Source organism: Sciurus carolinensis, chromosome 3 (genome assembly GCF_902686445.1).
Source record: "Sciurus carolinensis chromosome 3, mSciCar1.2, whole genome shotgun sequence".
NCBI lineage: Eukaryota > Metazoa > Chordata > Mammalia > Rodentia > Sciuridae > Sciurus > Sciurus carolinensis.
The window spans coordinates 43,952,348-43,971,494 of NC_062215.1; the positions used below are offsets into that span (position 1 = coordinate 43,952,348).

Genomic DNA, 19,147 nt, shown 5'->3' on the forward strand with positions numbered 1-19,147 from the left:
ATCATGCCAGCTGTGTGTACCCTTGATACCTAGTGGTCTCAGGCCCTAGGTCTCCGCCTCACTACAAGTCTGTGAACAGAAGACCTTGCTTTTGGGATCTGTTTCTGCATCTGTGAAATGGGCAGGCAAACCACAACAGTAATCAAACTGTATCTGATGGTCTTGAGGCTGGCAGGTAGGGACTAGGGTAGAAAAGAGGGAGGCTAGAGGAGTCAGCAAGACTGCAGGTTGTGGTTTTCAGCAGAATATATCTTGGCTTCAAACAAACAAGTGTAGCTCCATTGCTAAAGAAAAGTTGGAAAACGCAGTACTAGGTGTTTGCTTCAGTTTGTTGTGTTTCTACTAGCTCCACAACACTTCCAGGCAAGCTAAAGTCATCCCATTCTGGAAGGACCAAGAAAAGGCCACTGGCTAACCCAGGGGTTTGGCAGGTCTGAAAAGATACAAAGTAGCCTTCCCTAGAGCCCATTCTCCTGGAGTCTCCTCTGTCCTCCCTATCACCTGGGTGCCCTGGTGCCTTAGTGCTGACAGTGGATTTCTTTCCATAGAGGTGTCTGGTTTCATGCAGTTGTTGCCTGATGGGGGTAGTGGGAAGGAAGGATGGGCTTTGAAGGAGAGGGTCTGCCAGGATGGCATTCTGGGAGATGGAGTCATGGCTAAGGCACTCCCTGTGAATTCCAGCTGGGGTGGGGCTCCCAAAGGTTGCAGACAACAACAGGGAACATCAGATAGGGGCAGGGCAAAGGCTGCTGCACACCTCATTGCTTTATTTCTTTATTTTGACCCTGCCTAGCTCCACAGAACACTTGTGTTGCTTTAAGGCACTTCAGCATCCTGGGGATCACAGGTCACTCCAGCCTCTTTGGTGTCTTCTAGCAATTCCTCCTCTAAGCCATTTTACTGAAGATGATGGTCTCACTGCCCATTGGGCTGCCCCCAGGGTGGGTATGAAGGGGAGAAGCTAACCAGACCCTCAGGGTGTCTTAGGAGGCTGCAGGAGCCCCAGGGTCTCTATCAATGCTGCCCCATGGGGGCTCCTTGTGCTCTGCTCTGCCTTGGAGAGGGTGGTTTGCCCAAACAGGAGGCATGGAGGAAAATCTCATCCTCCTCATTCTGGGTCTAAATGGTACCATCTCCAGGAACTACAAACAAGGACTGTTCTTTCTCAGTAAGTTTGGGAGCTTATTATTAATCATCAAATGCGCTTGAGTCACTGCTGGCAGGAGGTATTCTCAGAGGGTGTGGCGGCCTGACCGTGAGTCACTAGCTGCTCCCTGAACTCCTAGACCCTATTCGCCAAGGCCACACAAGACATCTCAAAGAAGTGGAGCCAATATGATGTGAGTTTGAATAACCAGTTTTGGGAACTTGTTAAGATGGGATGAGATGATGGCCGGGGTAAGGGGTAAAGGCTCTCAAAAGGTGAGTAGGAATTCATCAGGGAGATCGGAACAGCACTTCCCTAAGTGTAGTCTAAAGATCTCAAGGAGAGGGCCCTGCAGACCCTTTTGCAGCTCTGAAAGGACCTTTTTCCAATGACATAATCTGTGTGACACTAGATTTTCTTCATAGGCAGCAACCAAAACAACCTGTTGCAACAGGCCGAGTGTCAAGGAGGCAGGCCTGAGAAAAGAACTGTCTTGCTAGGAAGCTGGACATGAGAGATTCCCCAGACTATAAAACAATACCCCCTTCTTCTTTTTACAGTACTGCAGATTGAACCCAGGGGCACTCTACCACTGAGCTACATCCCTAGGCCTTTTTATTTTACAGGCAAGTTCTTGCTAAGTTGCCCAGGTTGGCCTCAAACTTGCAATCCTAACTTAGGAGGCAAGGATTCCAGGTGTGCACCACTGGGCCTGGCACCTTTCTTTTTATGTTATCTATTTTCTTTTGGAAAATTTAGTTATATTTTGCTGGGTGCTGTAGCATATGCCTATAATCCTAGCAACTCAGGAGTCTGAGACAAGAGGATTGTAAGTTCAAAGTGAGTCTCAGCCATTTAGCGAGGCCCTGTCTCAAAATGAAAAATAGAAAGGACTGGAGATGTAGCTCAGTGGTAGAAGATCCCTGGGGTCAATCCCCAAGATGATTAAAAAAAAAAAAAAGGAAGTGTACAACAAATGTTTTTTAGTATGCTCAGATTTGTGCAACCATCACCAAAATCAATTTTAGAACATTTTTATCATCCAAAAAAGAAACCCCATAACCACTAACTTAATCCTCCCTGACTCTGGCTCCACTTACCTACTTTCTGTCTATATAGATGCCTATTCTGAACTTTACTTTTCCTCTTATTTAATTGTATTTATATATCCTTTGATCAAGATCTCCCTCTCCCTTATTATTAATTTTTAAAAAGTGAACAATTCCTTAAAATCCTTTTGTTATAATTTCTGTAACTCACATTAGATATGATCTAATCCCTTTGACATTCTCAATAATTTCAAAGATTATAAAAGGATCCTGATCCCCAAAAACAGGAAGAAAGGGGCTAAGGAAGCATAGGGGGTCAAGTTAGGAAAGGGGTCCCCCCGGGATGGGTTTAACTTTCTAGGTCTTCCCTTTGGATCCTGAGAAAACTCCTATGGACACAGAGCTGGCTTCATCTCTCCTGTCTCCTATTACCCCCACTCCAGTGAAGCACACTGTTTAGGCAGACAAAGCTTATGTGGTGGTACTGGGGGGCCCACGGGAGACCCAGTCCCACATAGGGTGTCTGGGAGAAGGAGAAACATCAACCAAGGACTGGGGCCCTGACTTTCTACTTAGCAATGGAGAGCTGGTACCACCAGCACGAGAATCCAGGAAACTGTCTTAGTTCATTCTGTGTTGCTATTAACAGGATACCTGAGACTGGGTAATATTTAACGTTAAGAGACTTATGCTTCTAGAGACTGGGAAGTTGAAGATTGGGTGGCCAGTATCAAATGGCGGTGTGCTGATGAGAGTGGTGAGCTGGAGTGGGCAGAAATGAGAAGGGGACAAGGTGACTGACCTGTTTTACAATAAACTGCTCTTGAGAGGACTTATCTATTACCAAGAGAACTTGTCTAGGCTTTCAAGAAAGATAATTATCCCTCTTTAAGACCCCATCTCTCAACACTTCTACATTGATGAACTTCAACTTGAGGCTTTTTTTTTTTTTGTAGCAGGGATTGAACCCAGGGGCACTTAACCACTGAGCCACATCCCCAGCCCCCTCCCTCCTTTTTTTTTTTTTAAATGCTTTTTTAGTTGTTGATGGACCTTTATTTAATTTATTTATATGTGGTGCTGAGAATCGAAACCAGTGCCTCACATATGCTAGGCAAGTGTTCTACTACTGAGCTATGACCCTAGCTCTTTTTATTTTTAAAATTTTAAGACATGGTCTCTCTACACTGCTCAGGGCCTTGCTAAATTGCTAAGTCTGGCTTTGAACTTTTGATCCTCCTGCCTTAGCCTCCCGAGCCACTGGGATTACAGCAACTTGAGTTTTGGTGGCGGACAAACCACATCCAAACCATAGCACTGACCTAGAACCCTAGTGGAGGGTCACCTGGGAATTTCAACACTTGCCTGTGGACCAGCTCCCTTCCTTTCTTAGTCTTTATTGGTATAACTGGGGATTTTAGATCCTGGTTACGGTTATTATTTTTCAAATGTGAAAATGACCCTTTCGATGATCATATCTGGCATTTTGCACTCAGGTTAGCATACACATGTACACATTACTGGCACTAAGTGTACATGCTCAAAGCTGCTCCTTGTTTCTCAAAACCTTCCCACAGTGACATTCAGACCTCTACCTTGTACTGTACTGCTAAGGAACATCAATCACTAGGTACTTGCTTTACCCCCAGAAAGAATACACAGATGGTTTCTTTTTTGAGCTCTAAATTATGTCAAGATTTCTTTATGTTGAAATCATACCTGAAGACAACCTGGCCTGATAGAAATGCTCTTCAAAATGTTGTATTTTGCTGGCTACAGTGGCACATGCCTATAAGCCCAGTGAGTCTGGAGGCTGAGTCAAGAAGATTGCAAATTTAATGCCAGCCTCAGCCACTTTAGGAGACCCTCAGTAACTTATCAAGATCATGTCTCAAAATAAAAATTAAAAAGGACAGGGGATAAGTAAAGCACCCCTGGGTTCAAGCCCCAGTACCAAAAAAACAAAAACAAATGGACACTGTATGTTACTTGGCTGCCTTCTTGTATTCAGTAATGTAGAAGGTTTTGAGGCTGTTGGATTTTTGTTTTTTTAGTTGCCTTTTCAATCCCAGGCTCCTGTAAGGCTGTTTTTGCTATTAGACCCCAGCTATTTCCTGGAAGGTCCTAGCACACTATTCCTTTTCTTGGAATGTCAGTTCAACATACAATGTAGCCTATAATGCAGTTGATTTTTTTTTTTTTTTTTTTGGAGGATTGAATCCAAGGGCACTCTACTACTGAGCTACAACCCCTACCCTTTTTAAAATTTTAAAACAGGGTCTTGCTAAGTTGCCCAGGCTGTCCCTGAACTTGCAATACTCCTGCCTCAGCCTTCCAAGTTTCTGGGACTACGGATGTGTGCCACCACACCTGGATGGCAATTGATATCTTTGCAACAATATTTTAAAATCATCAAATGAGCATCCTATTTGTGATGTCCCCTAAATCCTTCCCTGTATCTAACCACCCCAATTGTCCCTCAGCTTCTCATCATCACCACATAAACTCTTGCTGCTTAGTTCCTTTCTCTTCCTAGTACAAATCAATTTATCTTCTCTGGCTAACCTAGTTCTCAGATCTAAAAAGTTCCCCCAAACCCCCAGAAAATGGCAAAGTTTGGTCAAAAAGTAGAGAAAATGGAACCTTTGTGCATTGCTAGTAGGAATGTGAAATGGTGCATCCACTGTGGAAAATGGTGTGGGTTTCTCAAAAAAATCAAACAGAATTACCATAAAGTCCAGCAATTCTGGGTATACATCCCAAAGAATTGAAAGCAGGGTCTCAAAAATATATTTGTACCCTCATGTTCATAGGAGTGGCATTCACAAGAGCGAAAAGGTAGAAGCAACCCAAATGTTCACTGACAGATGAATGGATAAACGAAATGTGATATATATATATACAATGGAATATTGTACAGCCTTGGACTGGGGATGCAGCTCAGTGGTAGAGCACTTGCCTAGAATGTAAGAGGTCCTGGTTTCAATCCCCGGTTGAAAATTATACAACCTTAAAAAAGGAGGGAGATTACACAAATGGTATGCCTTTACGCCATGTACAAATAGAGAAACGACATGTATCCCATTTGTGTACAATAATAAAAAAAAAATAAAGAAAAAACAAAAAACAAAACAAAACAAAAAAACACAGGCCTGGGAGTATGGGCTTAGCTCTGGTCTTTGTTTCACATTGGCTTATTACATTCAAAGACAGTATATATCTGTTTCATTTGTGAAATAAAAATGGTTGGACTAGAAAAGATAAAAGTAAATAAATAAATAAATAAAATAAAATAAAATTTAAAAAAAAAAAAGGAGGGAAATTCTGACACATGCTACAATGTGGATGAACCTTGAAGACCTTATGCTGAGTAAAATAAGCCAATCACAGAAGGACATGTATTGCACAGTTCCACTTACAAGGTTCCTAGAGTAGTCAAACTCAGAGACAGGATAGAATGGTGGTTGCCAAGGGCTGGGGAAGGTGGAGTGGGGAGTTAATAGTTAATGGGTATTGAGTTTCATCTTTGCAAAATGAGATTCTAGAGACTGCTTGCACAATGTGAATGTACTTAATTAACACTGCTGAACTGTACACCTAAAAATGGTTAAAATAATAAAGTTAATATTGTATATATTTTACAATTTAAAAGAAAAAAAAATGGGCCCAAGACCAAGGTAGGCAAACACAGACACCTGGAGATAGGAGGGTGCATGTATATCTGCCCCCCCCCCCCCACCCCCCACCATTTGTGATACTTGGTTACTAACTTTTTTTCTTTTGGTACTGGGGATTGGACCCAGGGGCACTTTACCACTGAATACAACCTCAGTCCTTTTTATTTTTATTTTGAGACAGGGCCTAAGTTGCTTAGGGTCTTGCTGCCCACACCTGGCTGGTTACTGAAACTTTTTGCCACCGGGCTGGGGGATTTGCTCAGTGGTAGAGTGCTTTCCTAGTATGCTTGAGGCCCTGGGTTCAATCCCCAGCACTGTAAAACGAATTTAAAAAGATTTTTTGCCACTATGTATTTAGTGGTGAATCTGTTTTCTTTTAATTCACCTGCAATGTTAGGGTCTTTCTATCGACAAATGTGGACTTTTATTTAACATGTATGTTCAGGAGGAAAATCATACGCTCTCAGTATCTTTGCCTTTATCTTTTTCACGTTTTTTCAATAATGTGCTTTTATTAGGGGGTCTCAAATTCATCTTCCACACCACTGAATTCACATTCCACGGCATCCTCACTACTTTCACTGCCACCAATAAAGACTGCAAGTTGCTTGCATTTCATTTCCTTGTAATTCTATTTGCTTATTAATCTCCCTCTTCATCTCATCCTGTTGGTTTTCTTTTCCATCTCTGCTTGGCCTCTATTTGTGGCCTTTTGTTCTTTTCCTACCAAGTTCATTTCTTGCACATCCTGCCATAGATCAATTTCAGAGGTCAGGGTTCAGCTTCCATGGCATTTATCCTACGTCCACTTTGTTTTTCCTTTCCCCACTTGCTCACCCTTGAAGGAGAAATTGAGAGATCCATGTCTTATTAGTCAGTCCTTGTCCTCATGGCTGCCTCCCTGGGTAAGAGCTGAATCCAGTTCTACAGGATCAGGCCTGCTGAAGGAGACCAGCCCTGGGCTGTGCCTCAGGCATTAGATAATTGAGAGGCAAATCTTGGCTTACCCCCCACCTGGATCTCCAACAAATGCAAGTGGACTCCACAGAAATCTGCTATAGCGCCTCCAGGACATTTCCTGTCGCTGGCAGAGCCCACGGGCCATGCTGGATGTGAGACAGGTGTGGACAGGAGCCACACTTCTTAGATCAACTTCTCTCCCCTTCCAGCTTGGTAATTTCTGAAGCCTGTTCTCAAGAAATGGATGCAGACAGGATTGGGAGAGGATGAGAAAGGGAGGGTGGGGGCAGCACTCTTCTTATCCCCAAATCATCACTTGCGTGGTATAGGGCCAGTTGCCTGACTTTCTAATTAGTGTAATCCTCAAAATGAGGGAGAAAGCGGCTTCCTACTGTTTTGGGGGAGGAGGTTTCACATTCCTGAGGGAAGCCTGGATTGGTTCTTTCTTGGACCAGCTCCATCTGTCTGACAGTGAGTGGAGGTTCCTCTCAGACTGTCCACCTGTCTTTGTTTTCAGTGTCCTCTGAATGTCTTTTTTTTGGGGGGGTGTCCCCTGAGGTGTGTGAGGGGACTGCTGGGAGAAGCCACAGAGGGGGCTGCCAGGCATATTCTATTTTAAACTTCAACTCTCCCCTTCCCTTTGAAATCCCAGGATTTATACCCACTCCCAGAAGGAAGGCCCTGTGGGAAATGAGCTGGCGTTTGTCTCTCCTCTAGGCATGACTCCACAGTTTCTGCTATAACACAGCCCAGAGAAAGGAGGCAGTGAGCTCTGAATATTAACCAGCAAAGGTAGACAGCTTCAATATTGAAACCACCAGAGCCCGAATGTGCAAAGCTACTTAATGAGGTTGTAATCAAACCCAGCCCACCAGAGAGAAATTAATTAGAGTCCAGAGGGTAAGCAGGAAGCAGAACAGAGCTGCCTCTCCTCCTCCTGGCTCTAGAAAGCCTAGGCTGCTTCTCCTAAGGAAGGGCACAAGCCTGGGGAATACTGGGCAGCAGCTGGGTGCCTGAACTCCCATGTCCTTCCCTGTGACATTCTAGCTTGCCTTCAGGGGAATCCCAGGGGAAGGAAGGGAAATGTCAGGTGCTGTTAGGGAAACACAGCCTGAGGAAGCCACCAGGGAGAGAAGCCAGGGCATCTCAGAGTTAAAGAGGCTGTAGCCCATAAAACTTGCTTCTTTAGGAAGACAGTGGTTTCTCAGGAGGAAGGGCAGAATCTTAAGTGTCCCAAGGGAGAGGATGCTGGGGGTATATGAACACACCGAATGCAGCAAATAGATGTGGGATGTAGGGAGCTACATGGTGGTTCCCCAAAGACATGCCCATGCCCTCATCCCTGGAACCTGTGAAGGTGACCTCATTTTGAAAAATGGCCTTTGCAGATATGATTAATTTAAGACTCTGGAGATGACGGCATCCTTGTTTATCCAGGTAGATCCTAAATCCAATACAGGTGTCCTTAAGAGACAGGAGGCAGTGATGTGAGGCGGAGGAAGAACCAGAAGCTGGAAGAGTGAAAGATCGAAACATTCCCTGGAGCGTCTTGAAGGGGTAGCAGCCCTGTTGATACCCTGATTTCAGACTTCTGGCTTCCAGAACCATGAAGAAACAGATCTGTATTGTTCTAAGTCATCTAGTTAGGAGTAATTTGTTACATCAGCTCTAGAAAACCAAGACACTGGATTGAGACCAAGTTCGCACTTTCCTCAGGGAATATAGCAAGCAAAAGGGAGACAAGAGCAGGAAAGAGGACTGGGATCTTTCTCTCTTCCTCTACTGCAGACCCCAGCCAAGAGACTGCACTGCAGAAATCCACTTTCTGTCTCCACCAGCCCTGGGTCTTCTGTGGGTGCATGTATCCCTGACATACTCTCCTTTGCTGTCTGTCCCACATGGGGGCTGGGCTGGTCAGAAATACTTCCTGTAGGACCACTTGCCCCAAGATGGCTCCCAGATCAGTATAAGAAAGAAAATTTAAAAATAAGAGGGGAAGAAAATCCTGACACATGCTCTAACATGGATGAACCTTGAAACAGTATGCTAAGTGAAATAAGCCAGACATGAAAGGACAATTGCTGTATGATTCCACCTGTATGCGGTACCTAGAGAGGCATATTACTTGGGGTAGAAAGTATAATGGTGGTTGCCAGGGGCTCGGGTGGAGGTGGGGGAGCATAGGGTTATCAGTTTGGGAAGACGAAAAAGTTCTGGAGATGAATGGTGGTGATGGCTGCTCAAGAGTGTGAAAGGATTTAATGCCACTAACTATACACTTAAAATGGTTAAGATGGTAAATTTTATGTGCTGTGGTTTGAATAAGTGTCTCCCATATGCCCACGTATTAAAGGCTTAGTCCCAAACCTGTGGTGCTATGGGGAGGTGGTGGAACTTAAAGAGGATGGATCTGGTGGCAGGTCTCCTGGTCATTGAGGGTTTGCCCTTAAAGTGGGATCCCAGTTCCCTTCCTCCTCTCTTTTTCACTTTCAGATCATGAGATGAACTATTTTGCTCTGCTACGTGCTCCCAACATGATATACTACCACAGGCCCAAAGCAATGGGGCCAACTGATCATGGAGTGAAACCTCTAAACTGTGAGCCCAAACAAAACTTTCTTCTTCATAAGTTGATTATCTTGGATATTTGTTACAGCAATGAAAAGCTGGCTAACAAGATCCTGGCATCAAGAAGATTCTGTTAAACAGGTGATAGAGGTGAGGCCTGAGAGATAGGAAGATCAGGAGAAGAATGCTAAAAGAATCAAGCAATAAACAAAATCCAGTCCAGTCATGAAGTCCTCTGGATGTGGGGGGAGGAGGAAGAGGGACTTGATGTGGATTAGGACTGAAGATCAGAAAGAGGAAACAAGTCACTGTTCCAGAAGCCCATGGGCTGAATCACCCACTGGAGGTGGGCACAGGGAGAGCCAAGGGCTGGTTTGTTCTAGACCAGAATTACTTCCTCAGTGATAGGGTGGCCTTAACCCAGAAAGGGTTAGAATTAAACAGAGAGATAATGGAAGTAAATCAAGTTCAAGTAGGCTTAGGAATGTGTAAGTCTCATATTTCACACATCTGTAAAGTTCAAGAGAAGTTGGCACCTCAAGATGGACCTTCCAATTCCAATTTAAAATGAGTAAGTGAGAATTACTGATTTTAGGTTTATTATCTGTGTGGGGGGCTGGGGATGGAACCCAGGGCCTTGTGCATGCTAGGCAAGTGTTCCACCACTGAGTTACACTGCCAGCCTCCCAGGTTTATGATTTTAAGCCCTGAAGAATGATTTGGTCAAATTTATAAGTTTTGAAACATGCCAGAGAACTTCCTAGTCACATTTATAAGCTGAATTTATTAAAATTTAACAGCTATAGTGGAACCAGGGAAAGTTCTGCTTTTGTAGGATGGGTGTTTATGTTTTTTGTTTTCTTTTGGTACCAGGGACTGAACCCAGGAGCACTTAACCACCAAGCCACATCCCCAGTCCTTTTTTATATTATATTTAGAGACAGGGCCTTGCTGAGTTGCTTAGCACCTTGCTAAGTTGCTGAGGTTGGCTTTGAACTCACAATCCTCCTGTCTCAGCCTCCAGAGCTGCTGAGATTACAGGTGTGCGCTACTGTGCCGGGCTATGATGGGTGTTCATAAACTTATAAATAAAACCGGATATGGGCTGGGTGTGGTAGCACACTTCTATAATCGCAGCAACTCTGGAGGCTGAGGCAGGAAGATCTCAAGTCCAAAGCCAGTCTCAGCAATTTAGTGAGGCCCAAAGCAATTTAGTGAAACCCTGTTTCAAAATAAAATATAAAAAGGGCGGGCAGGGGTTGTGGATAAGTGGTTAAGCACCCCTGTATCAATCCCCAGTATCAAAAACAAACAAAAAAACTGGATGTTAAATTTAGAAAATCACTTCAAGATCGTTAAGTTGGCTGGGGGAACCCAGGGATATAGGAGGTCATGGGTTTTATATCCTGCGTGACCACAAAAAAAAAAAAGGCTGGGGATGTAGCTCAGGGGTAAAGTGCCCCTGGGTTCAATCCCTAGTACAGTTAATAAATAAAAAGAATCACCTAATGTTGTGTTTCTCAAAATGCATAGTTTTAAGTAGCCTCTGTGTGTGTGTGTGTGTGTGTGTGTGTGTGTGTATGCATGTGCACCTGCCCTTGCACGTGCATTTGCACAAACACACCCCCAAGAACAAGGGGTGAAGGGTCTGCCCTGCAGAGGCTAGGAGGGGAAGTTCCTGCCCTGGGAATGGGAACACTGGCCTATTAGAAGAGGGAGGACTATTAAGTTAGGAGCAGAGGTCCACTGCTTAGGTCTGGGAACCACCAAAACAAAGCAAACTGGTAAAGGTAACATGAGCAACCACCACACTACCCTCTCCCTAAAGGCAACACCAGTGCCTGGGAGCCCTGTTTGAAGGTGAGGTCTCCTCACCCTGCTCATGTCTAGGGTGAGTGTGGCCCACCCCTGGTCCTAGCTTTGAAGGTCCTCTCAAGGGCAGATGGCCTTAGTGTCTACCACTCCCAGAGAACCATAAAGCCTGGTGCCCAAGGAGATGACCTTTAGACCCCAGCTGATGCCAGCCAGATGCTGCCAGGGAGGGCTGTCCTGCAGAGGTCCAAGCAAAGAAACTGCTGGTGGAGGCCACCTACTCCCCCTGCCTGACTTGCCCAGCCTGGTTGAGGAGTGAGGGCAGGGAGTGGGGTTCTCTAGTCCCCCTTCAGGGTTGCTCTCCTCCTACGGGCAGCTCACAAGGCTCCTGTTCCTCCAAGGTCACATGGTCCTTGCAGGCTTTTGCAGCCTGGTGTCCTGGCAGGATGGTCCTCCTGAATGGTGACAAGTATTTTTGCAGGGTCTGCCTTGGCCATGGGATGCAGTAGGCTGGGTGGTAACATTTGGCAGCTTTGCTCAGCGAGGGGCTTCATTACTGTGTGTTGTTTGTGTTTTAACTTTGAAGTCTTTAAAAATGACACCCTCTGTATGAAACAGGCCTCTGGAAACAGATGCCTGGTCATTGCCAAGTGTAATTCAATTAAAATCCCAGAAACAGCAATAGCAACAAATAAATACAAAAGATGCTTTCTCTTTAGAAAAATCTATGGGGCTGCAATGGAGAATTTGATTTACTCTCCCATGGTTATAGCTTCCCACACCCCAGGCATGGCTCAGGGCTGGGATAGGAGATCTGGGCCCATTCCTGGGTTAGTCCCTAAGTTACTGCATGGACCTGAGCCAATCCCCCCTGTATATCGCAGTTTCCCCACCTGCAAATGAAGGGGTTGCTAAGGCTCATCTGTCCCAACAGTGGCAGAAAGCAGGAGAGAGCAGAGACTTGGACCAGCTGGTATTAACACAATTCAACAAATAACCACTTTCTTTTTCCTGTTAGACATTTCGGCTCCTGTGTGTTTTGGGGGGGGGTTTGGTGCTAGGGCCTCATGTATGCTAAGCACACACTTTACCACTGAGCTACACCCCCAGCCCTCCTGTGCCTTCGGACTCTCTGAGGGTGGTGGCATTTGCAGCATTTCCCAGACTCATTTTCCAAGTCCCTCCCTTGCTTTCCCAGAGCCTCTGGTGCTATTGGGATTCTACAGAAAGGCTGAGGCCATATGGTCCCTGAGGTCCACAAGCTCCTACATTCCATGAATTCTCAGCACTTTGTCATGCAGCGCCCTCCTAATCTGCTTGGGAAATAATCAAATCCGTTGTTTACACCTTCTGGAGAATACATTTAAGTCCATTTGTCCCTCTCCTTGGTGAATTCTGTCCAATCAGATAATTAGGTGATGGCAAAGTATTTTAGAGGATTCTTCTGACTCCCCAATAAGCTGCTTTCCAAGCAGGAGAGAAGAGCCCATTTCTCAGAGAGAGAAACTGAGGCCTGGAGGGTTGCCTCCCACAGTGAGGAAGTGGGATGGGAAGACCCCAGAATTTCTAGAAGTTTCTAATTACACCTTACCCACCACCTACCCTTGAGAGTTAAGTGTATTATGGTTCTCCAAAGAAATAAAACCAATAGATGTATGTATGTGTGTGTGAGTGGGGGAAGGGCAGAGAAAGAGAGGAAGAGAAATTGATTTATTTTAAGGAATTGAGTCACATGGTTGTGGGGGCTGACAAGTCTGAAATCTGCAAAAGCAGGTCTGCAGGCTGAAGTCCTAGGGAAGAGTTGACACTGCAGTCTTGTAGCTAAAGGACCCTGGGAGACAGAATTCCTTTGTCCTTGGGGGACCCTCTTTCTTTCTTTTAGGGCCTTCAACTGATTGGACAAGGCCCACCATATTATGGAAGGTGATCTGCTTTTTTAAAACTCCAAGTCTATTGATTTACATTTTCATCACATCTAAAAAATGCCTTCACAACAACATCTTGTGTTTGGCCAAAAACTGGGTACCACAGTCTGGCCAAGTTAACATATAAAATTAATCACTACAATGAGTGAAGTAAAGACCCTTTAAATTTCTAGATCAGACATAAGGTCAAGGCCAAGATGAAACCTCTAAGAATCTGGATTCAGACCTCTCACTGCCTTCCCTCTGGGCTGGTAAAGATGAGTCATACTGGATGAGGAAACCAGCCCAAATCCAGCTAGCTCCATCTCCGGGCAGGGAGGAGGGGGCAGCCTTCCTCCGGGATCTAAGGGTGAGACCCAGCCTGTGCCCAGGGAATACCATAGCCTATCATCAAGAGATGCCTGTCACTCTGGATAGTGGAAGGCAGGGGCTGACCTAGGAAAGGAGTCATGGATACACTTTCTGGAATCTCAGGAGCAGGAGTTGGTGGAATCCTAAGGGGCTGACTGGACCCCTTAGCCAGACAGAATCTTCCTGGTTGAAGCCCTGCTCCTCAGAGTCTGATTCTCTCTGTAGATGGAGGGGCCAGGGGCCAGCAGCAGCATCTATAAGCAGAAACCTATGAATCTTTAAGGTTGTGATGGAGGGAATGGCGTGGTGTCCCTGGGGAAGGGAGGGTCTTTGCTTGGTTTCTGGGAGAACATTGAGTGTGTCCAGATCTCCCAGGGATACTGGCAGGGGGAAAGGTGAACGGGCCAGAACCACAGGTCTAGCAAAGTCTCAGTGCTTTCCAACAGCATCCCTGGATCCTTCCATAGCATTCCCATGTGGACATCTTCCCCCACAAGCATAGCCCAGGTAGAACATGTCAGTGTTCCACACTGGCTCTCTACTCCCAGAGGTCTGCCCTGTCTCCTCTGGTTTTCCTTTGGGTCTCTTGCCAGTTTTCTAGAATAACTTGTAGGGCCTGGGGGTGTATCTCAGTGGTAGAACACTTGTCTAGCATGCACACCACAAAGAAGGAAACACCTAGAACAATTCTATAACTCAGTTCCCTACTTTCCAGGCCTGCCCCTGCCCTCCATCCCTCCCACTGCCCTGAGACTACTCTCTTCCAGGTCCTCATTCATGAACCATCCTTTCTGAGATGTCCTACACCAAAACCATTTCTATTATTCTCATCCTGCCTGATGGGGACAATTTTTAAGCAGCAAGTCAACTCTGGAGAGTGGGGAATTATTATTATTTTTTTTCATTTTAATTTATTTTTATTGTAAACAAATGGGATACATGTTGTTTCTGTTTGTACACGGAATAACAGCATACCATTTGTGTAATCATACATTTACATAGGGTAATGGTGTTTGATTCATTCTGTTATTTTTTCCTCCCCACCACCCCTCTTTTCCCTCTATAGAGTCCCTCCTTCCTCCAATCTTGCCCCCCTCCCACCCCCCATTATGTGTCATCATCCGCTTATCAGCGAGATCATTGGTTTTTTGAGATTGGCCTATCTCACTTAGCATGATATTCTCCAATTTCATCCATTTGCCTGCAAATGCCATAATTTTATTATTCTTTATAGCTGAGTAATATTCCATGTATATATATATACCACAGTTTCTTTATCCATTCATCAACTGAAGGACATCTAGGTTGGTTCCACAATCTGGCTATTATGAATTGAGCAGCTATGAACATTGATGTGGCTGTATCCCTGTAGTATGCTGATTTTAAGTCCTTTGGGTATAGGCCAAGGAGTGGGATAGCTGGGTCGAATGGTGGGTCCATTCCAAGTTTTCTAAGGAATCTCCACACTGCTTTCCAGAGTGGCTGCACTAATTTGCAGCCCGAGCGGGGAATTCTTGAAAGAGGTAACTCAGACTCTATTGTGTCTGAGTTGCCATATCCAAAACCCACTCCACCTCTGAGTTCCCAATGGTCTCTAGGGCCTACAGCTGTATGGAAACCCCACCGGTGAGGATGCTGCCTAACACTGCTTTACTCCAAAGCCTCAAAACTCCAGAAGGACATGGAACACCTGAGTCCGCAGCTGAGAATAATGAAAGGTTCAGAAGACCTGGTACATCCCAGGAAAAACAACATCAGCTGGAGCTAATGAGTCTGAAGAGATGGAGATCATTTACTCAGGTGGGGCGTAGCCAGACCTTATTCCTCCAGAACTGTTCAAGGTGGGAATGTAAACAGTGTGGGAAGCCAGGTGGGGTTGGATTTCTGGACCCCTAGAAGCCTCAAGGAAGGACATCATGAGGTTCCTGTTTATGCTCTGGTCCCCTGGGCCTGACTTTAGACCCACTTAGGTGTCCTAAATTCTGTCTGATGCCCTTTAGAGAGGTGGGAGTGGGAGCTGGGACCTTCTAGAAGAAGATGCCCAATTGCTTCAGCTCCCTAATTCAGGAAGAAGAAGACGAGCATCAAGCTGTGTCATTAAGTCAAATTCTGGCTGGCATTTCACCATTCCTCTGAGAGAGAGTAAGGCTTCTGATCAGCCTCAGCTGATAATGATGACTCTTGAGTTTCTGCATACTCTCACCTAGGTTGGCCAGAAGAGCTGTGCAGGGAGTGCACTGCACAAGGGCATCTGGGTGAGAATACACCCAAAGAGAGGCTTCTGCTTCTTACAAACACATCATATGGGTTAGAGGCTTCCCTGTATGAAGGGCACTGAAGGACACCAAGTTGATGCACAACTTTGGGTGACCTGTACCCACTCAGTGAATGACCTCTGTATCTTCTGGGGTTGTCAGGAGCTGAGGAGCCAAGCTTTAATGTGGAGGCCAAGAGCTTGTGAAATTCTGTTTTCTCCAGTGTTAGTTCATCGTCTCAGCTTCCACTGTCTCAATGTCTTATGTTAAAAATAAAACAACAACAAAAAAGACACTATTGGGGTTGGGGTGTAGTTCAGTGGCCAGAGTGCTTGCCTAGATGTGAGAAGCCTTGGGTTCCATCCCCAGTACCATGAAAAACGAAAATGAGTGGGCTGGGGAAATAGCTAAGTTGGTAGAATGTTTACCTCATATGCATAAGGCCTTGGGTTCAATCTCCAGCATCACAAAACAAAACAAAATGAAACAAACAAAACAAACTCCAAAATGGTTAAAAAAGTGTCACTTAGAAAATGTGTTTGGGGTCATGATATTCCTCACCTCTCCCCTCTCCTGTTCCCACCAGCTCCTGCAACAGTGAAGGATCCTCTGTGATCCAGAGCCCTTCCTTCACCAGGTCCCTGAGGAGGGAACCCAAGCTACTTGCACCAACCCAAGGAGGCTCAGAAAACACTTGAGTTACTCACTAGGACAACCCTGGGCTTCTAGTACTTCTCCAGGCATCGCAGGATGGGATAGTGGCTCAGGAGGCTGGGTCCTGGCCAGTACTGTGTGACTCTGTAAAGGCTATGATTTCTCTCTACATCTCTACTGAACACGTGGGCTCTAAGCGTAGCAGGTTCTACGCTTAGAGAAGGAGCCGAGGGAACCCTTTTCTCTCCCTCCATTTCCTCCAGGGAGGAACAGATCCAGGCCCCTTGAACCTCTAAGGACATTAAAACCCCAGCTCTACCTATCCTCTGCTGGCAGGGACTCAGGACCACTGCCAGAGCGAGCCAGTGAGACCACAATGTCCAAAATTGGTCAAGTAGCCCTTGTAGGGCCATCAGACTGCACCCTGTACCTGTACCTGGTACCAGGTAGGACTTGACCTCCCTGCTCTCTTGCTCACTCAGATAATAGTGAGCAAGTGTGAGGGTGGGGTAATAGTGTGCTGTGACCAGCTCTACAGCAGGTACTAGGTTGGATAGGTCCAGGGTGGGAATCCTGTCTGTTTTGTCTAGGTGTGAGGCAGACTCCTCTTCCTGCCCACAGCACCATGGGAGGAAATCCTGCCCCATTCCTGTCCCTCCTTGTCATCTGGAGCCTTAGCCCAGAACTCTGGGAAGCACTAACTGCATGGACAGAACTAAGGGCCAGCATGTAGGGTGACTACCTTCTGACTTCCTGCGGTGGAAGTGCTGGCTCCCTGAGGTGGACGGTGCTTGAGGCAGGAGAACTTCTGGGGCTCTCCTTGGGGTCCCATTCCTTGCCTGGTGCTCCTCTGTGGGAGAGGAGTGTCTAGGCAGACTGAAGCTGTGGGTGGTGGCTCTGCAGAAACAGCAGCTGGGAACCAGGGAGGAGTTTTTTGAGGGGCAGAGAGGGACCCAAAGGTAGGTGGGGGTCCTTTCTGCAGGGCCCTGCTAAGGTGCCTGGCAGGGCAGGTAATGCAAACCTCAAATGCCAAGTAGGGCAGGCTCAGCTCCCGGCAGCTCCCAGGTCTAACACTGTGTCCACTTTTGAGCCCTATGGAAGAGGGGATTTGCACAGCAGCCAGTGTGTGCTGTGTGCCCCTGTGCCTGTGTATGCCCCTCTGGCCACTCTGAATCAGTGGCCTTAGTCAAGAGCTGTGGCAGCTAATCCTACAATCACTGCTCCTCTGATCCCTTCTAGAAATGAGCACTGTGGCCTAGAACCGTGGGCTCTGATTCCCAGCGAAGGCAGCCATGCCACAGGACTCTCACTTGAACACACATAAATGCAACCTGGTCTCTTGGGTGCCCACCTTTCCTCCACGAGGGAGGGACACAGTTCTTACTGTGGAACCCAATCTTTCCCACTGGATTGTTTGCTGCAATCCCAGTTGCCTAGAACTGTACCTGGAAGCAAATATACTTGATTGTTGAAAAAAATGAATTAATTCATATTCTTTTTTTTTAGCTCCTCAATATTTTGTTTTTTATAGTGATTGTACACTGCTTTTATAACATTAAAAACCATCACTATTGGGGCTGGGGAGATAGCTCAGTTGGTAGAGTGCTTGCCTTGTAAGCACAAGGCCCTGGGTTCGATCCCCAGCACCCCCCCAAAAAAAACCCATCACTCTTTGCATTTTAAATAATATTGTACTAACTTCATGAAACTATTCAGGAAGCAAAACGAACATGAAAAAATACTTTATGGACTAGATAGTCACACACAAATAGGGTTTCCATTGCCCACCATTCTGCCCAAGGTGCTGGGCCAACACTCTAACTGAAATGGGCTGGGGTCCCTTATTCCACCACCTCTAATTCTTTCCAGTTCTCAAGGTCCTAGACCTCATTTTCTTGCTTGCAAGGGCAAGGAGGGGTGCAAAGAGAGCCCAATCAAGCTCTGGCAGACTATCAAGAGACATTTTTAAAAAGTTGGCTTCTCACCCAGTTAAGGGAAAGACACACAGAGAAACAGAGTCACAAAGAGAAGACACACAAGTGGGAAGACAGAGGCAGAAAGATGGTTACCGAGGATGAAGCAGGGGTGAGGGGTGGCTCTGGAGCTAAATGTAGTGTTTTAGTTTGTTTTCTGCCATTATAACAAAAGGCCTGAGGTGGGATATTTATAATGAATAGAAGTTTACTTAGCTCTCAGTTCTGGAGTCCAGGAAGTCTAAGAGCATGGTACCAGCATCTGGTGAGGGACCCATGCTGCATATAACATGGCAGAGGGCGTTGCAAGGTAGAGCAATTGTGTGTCAGCTCAGGTCTTCCTTATAAAGCCACTGGTCCCATGATAGGCCCTGCCCTGATGACCTAATTTAATCCTAATTAAATTGCAAAGGTTATGCTTCCATCTATCATCAATAATGAATTTGGGGATTAGGTTTCCAATACATGGACTTTTGGGGGACACATTCAAATCATAGCACATGGGGTTCAGGCCCAGTGAGACTGCCTCTGCAGGCAAGCATACTAGGGTACTCTCCACTCTCAGCTGGACTCCTGTGTCTATCCTGGTTAAGATAAAGTTAGAAACATCAAAATGCCACATCCCTTTGAGCAGCAGCTGTCGGCAGAACTCCATATGGCTGCAGCAGCCAGGAGTCTGAGCTAATAAAAGTTTAAAAAAAAAAAAATGCTGGGAAATGCTCCCAGAGAGCCACGTGGGCACTGCTCAGGGCCAGGGTGGGTGTGGTAGGGAGGAG

The 19,147-nt window shown here is 45.9% G+C and overlaps 1 protein-coding gene and 1 non-coding gene across 2 annotated transcripts in view; one reads left to right on the forward strand and one right to left on the reverse strand.

Moving 5' to 3' along the window:
• The window catches only part of Lrrc75a (leucine rich repeat containing 75A), a 39,466-nt gene that overhangs the window by 13,163 nt on the left and 7,156 nt on the right, over positions 1 to 19,147 (reverse strand). The gene's annotated exons all lie outside the window — the stretch shown is intronic.
• Positions 17,978 to 18,052, forward strand: Trnat-ugu (transfer RNA threonine (anticodon UGU)). Its single transcript has one exon. It is a non-coding gene; the product is annotated as a tRNA-Thr (tRNA).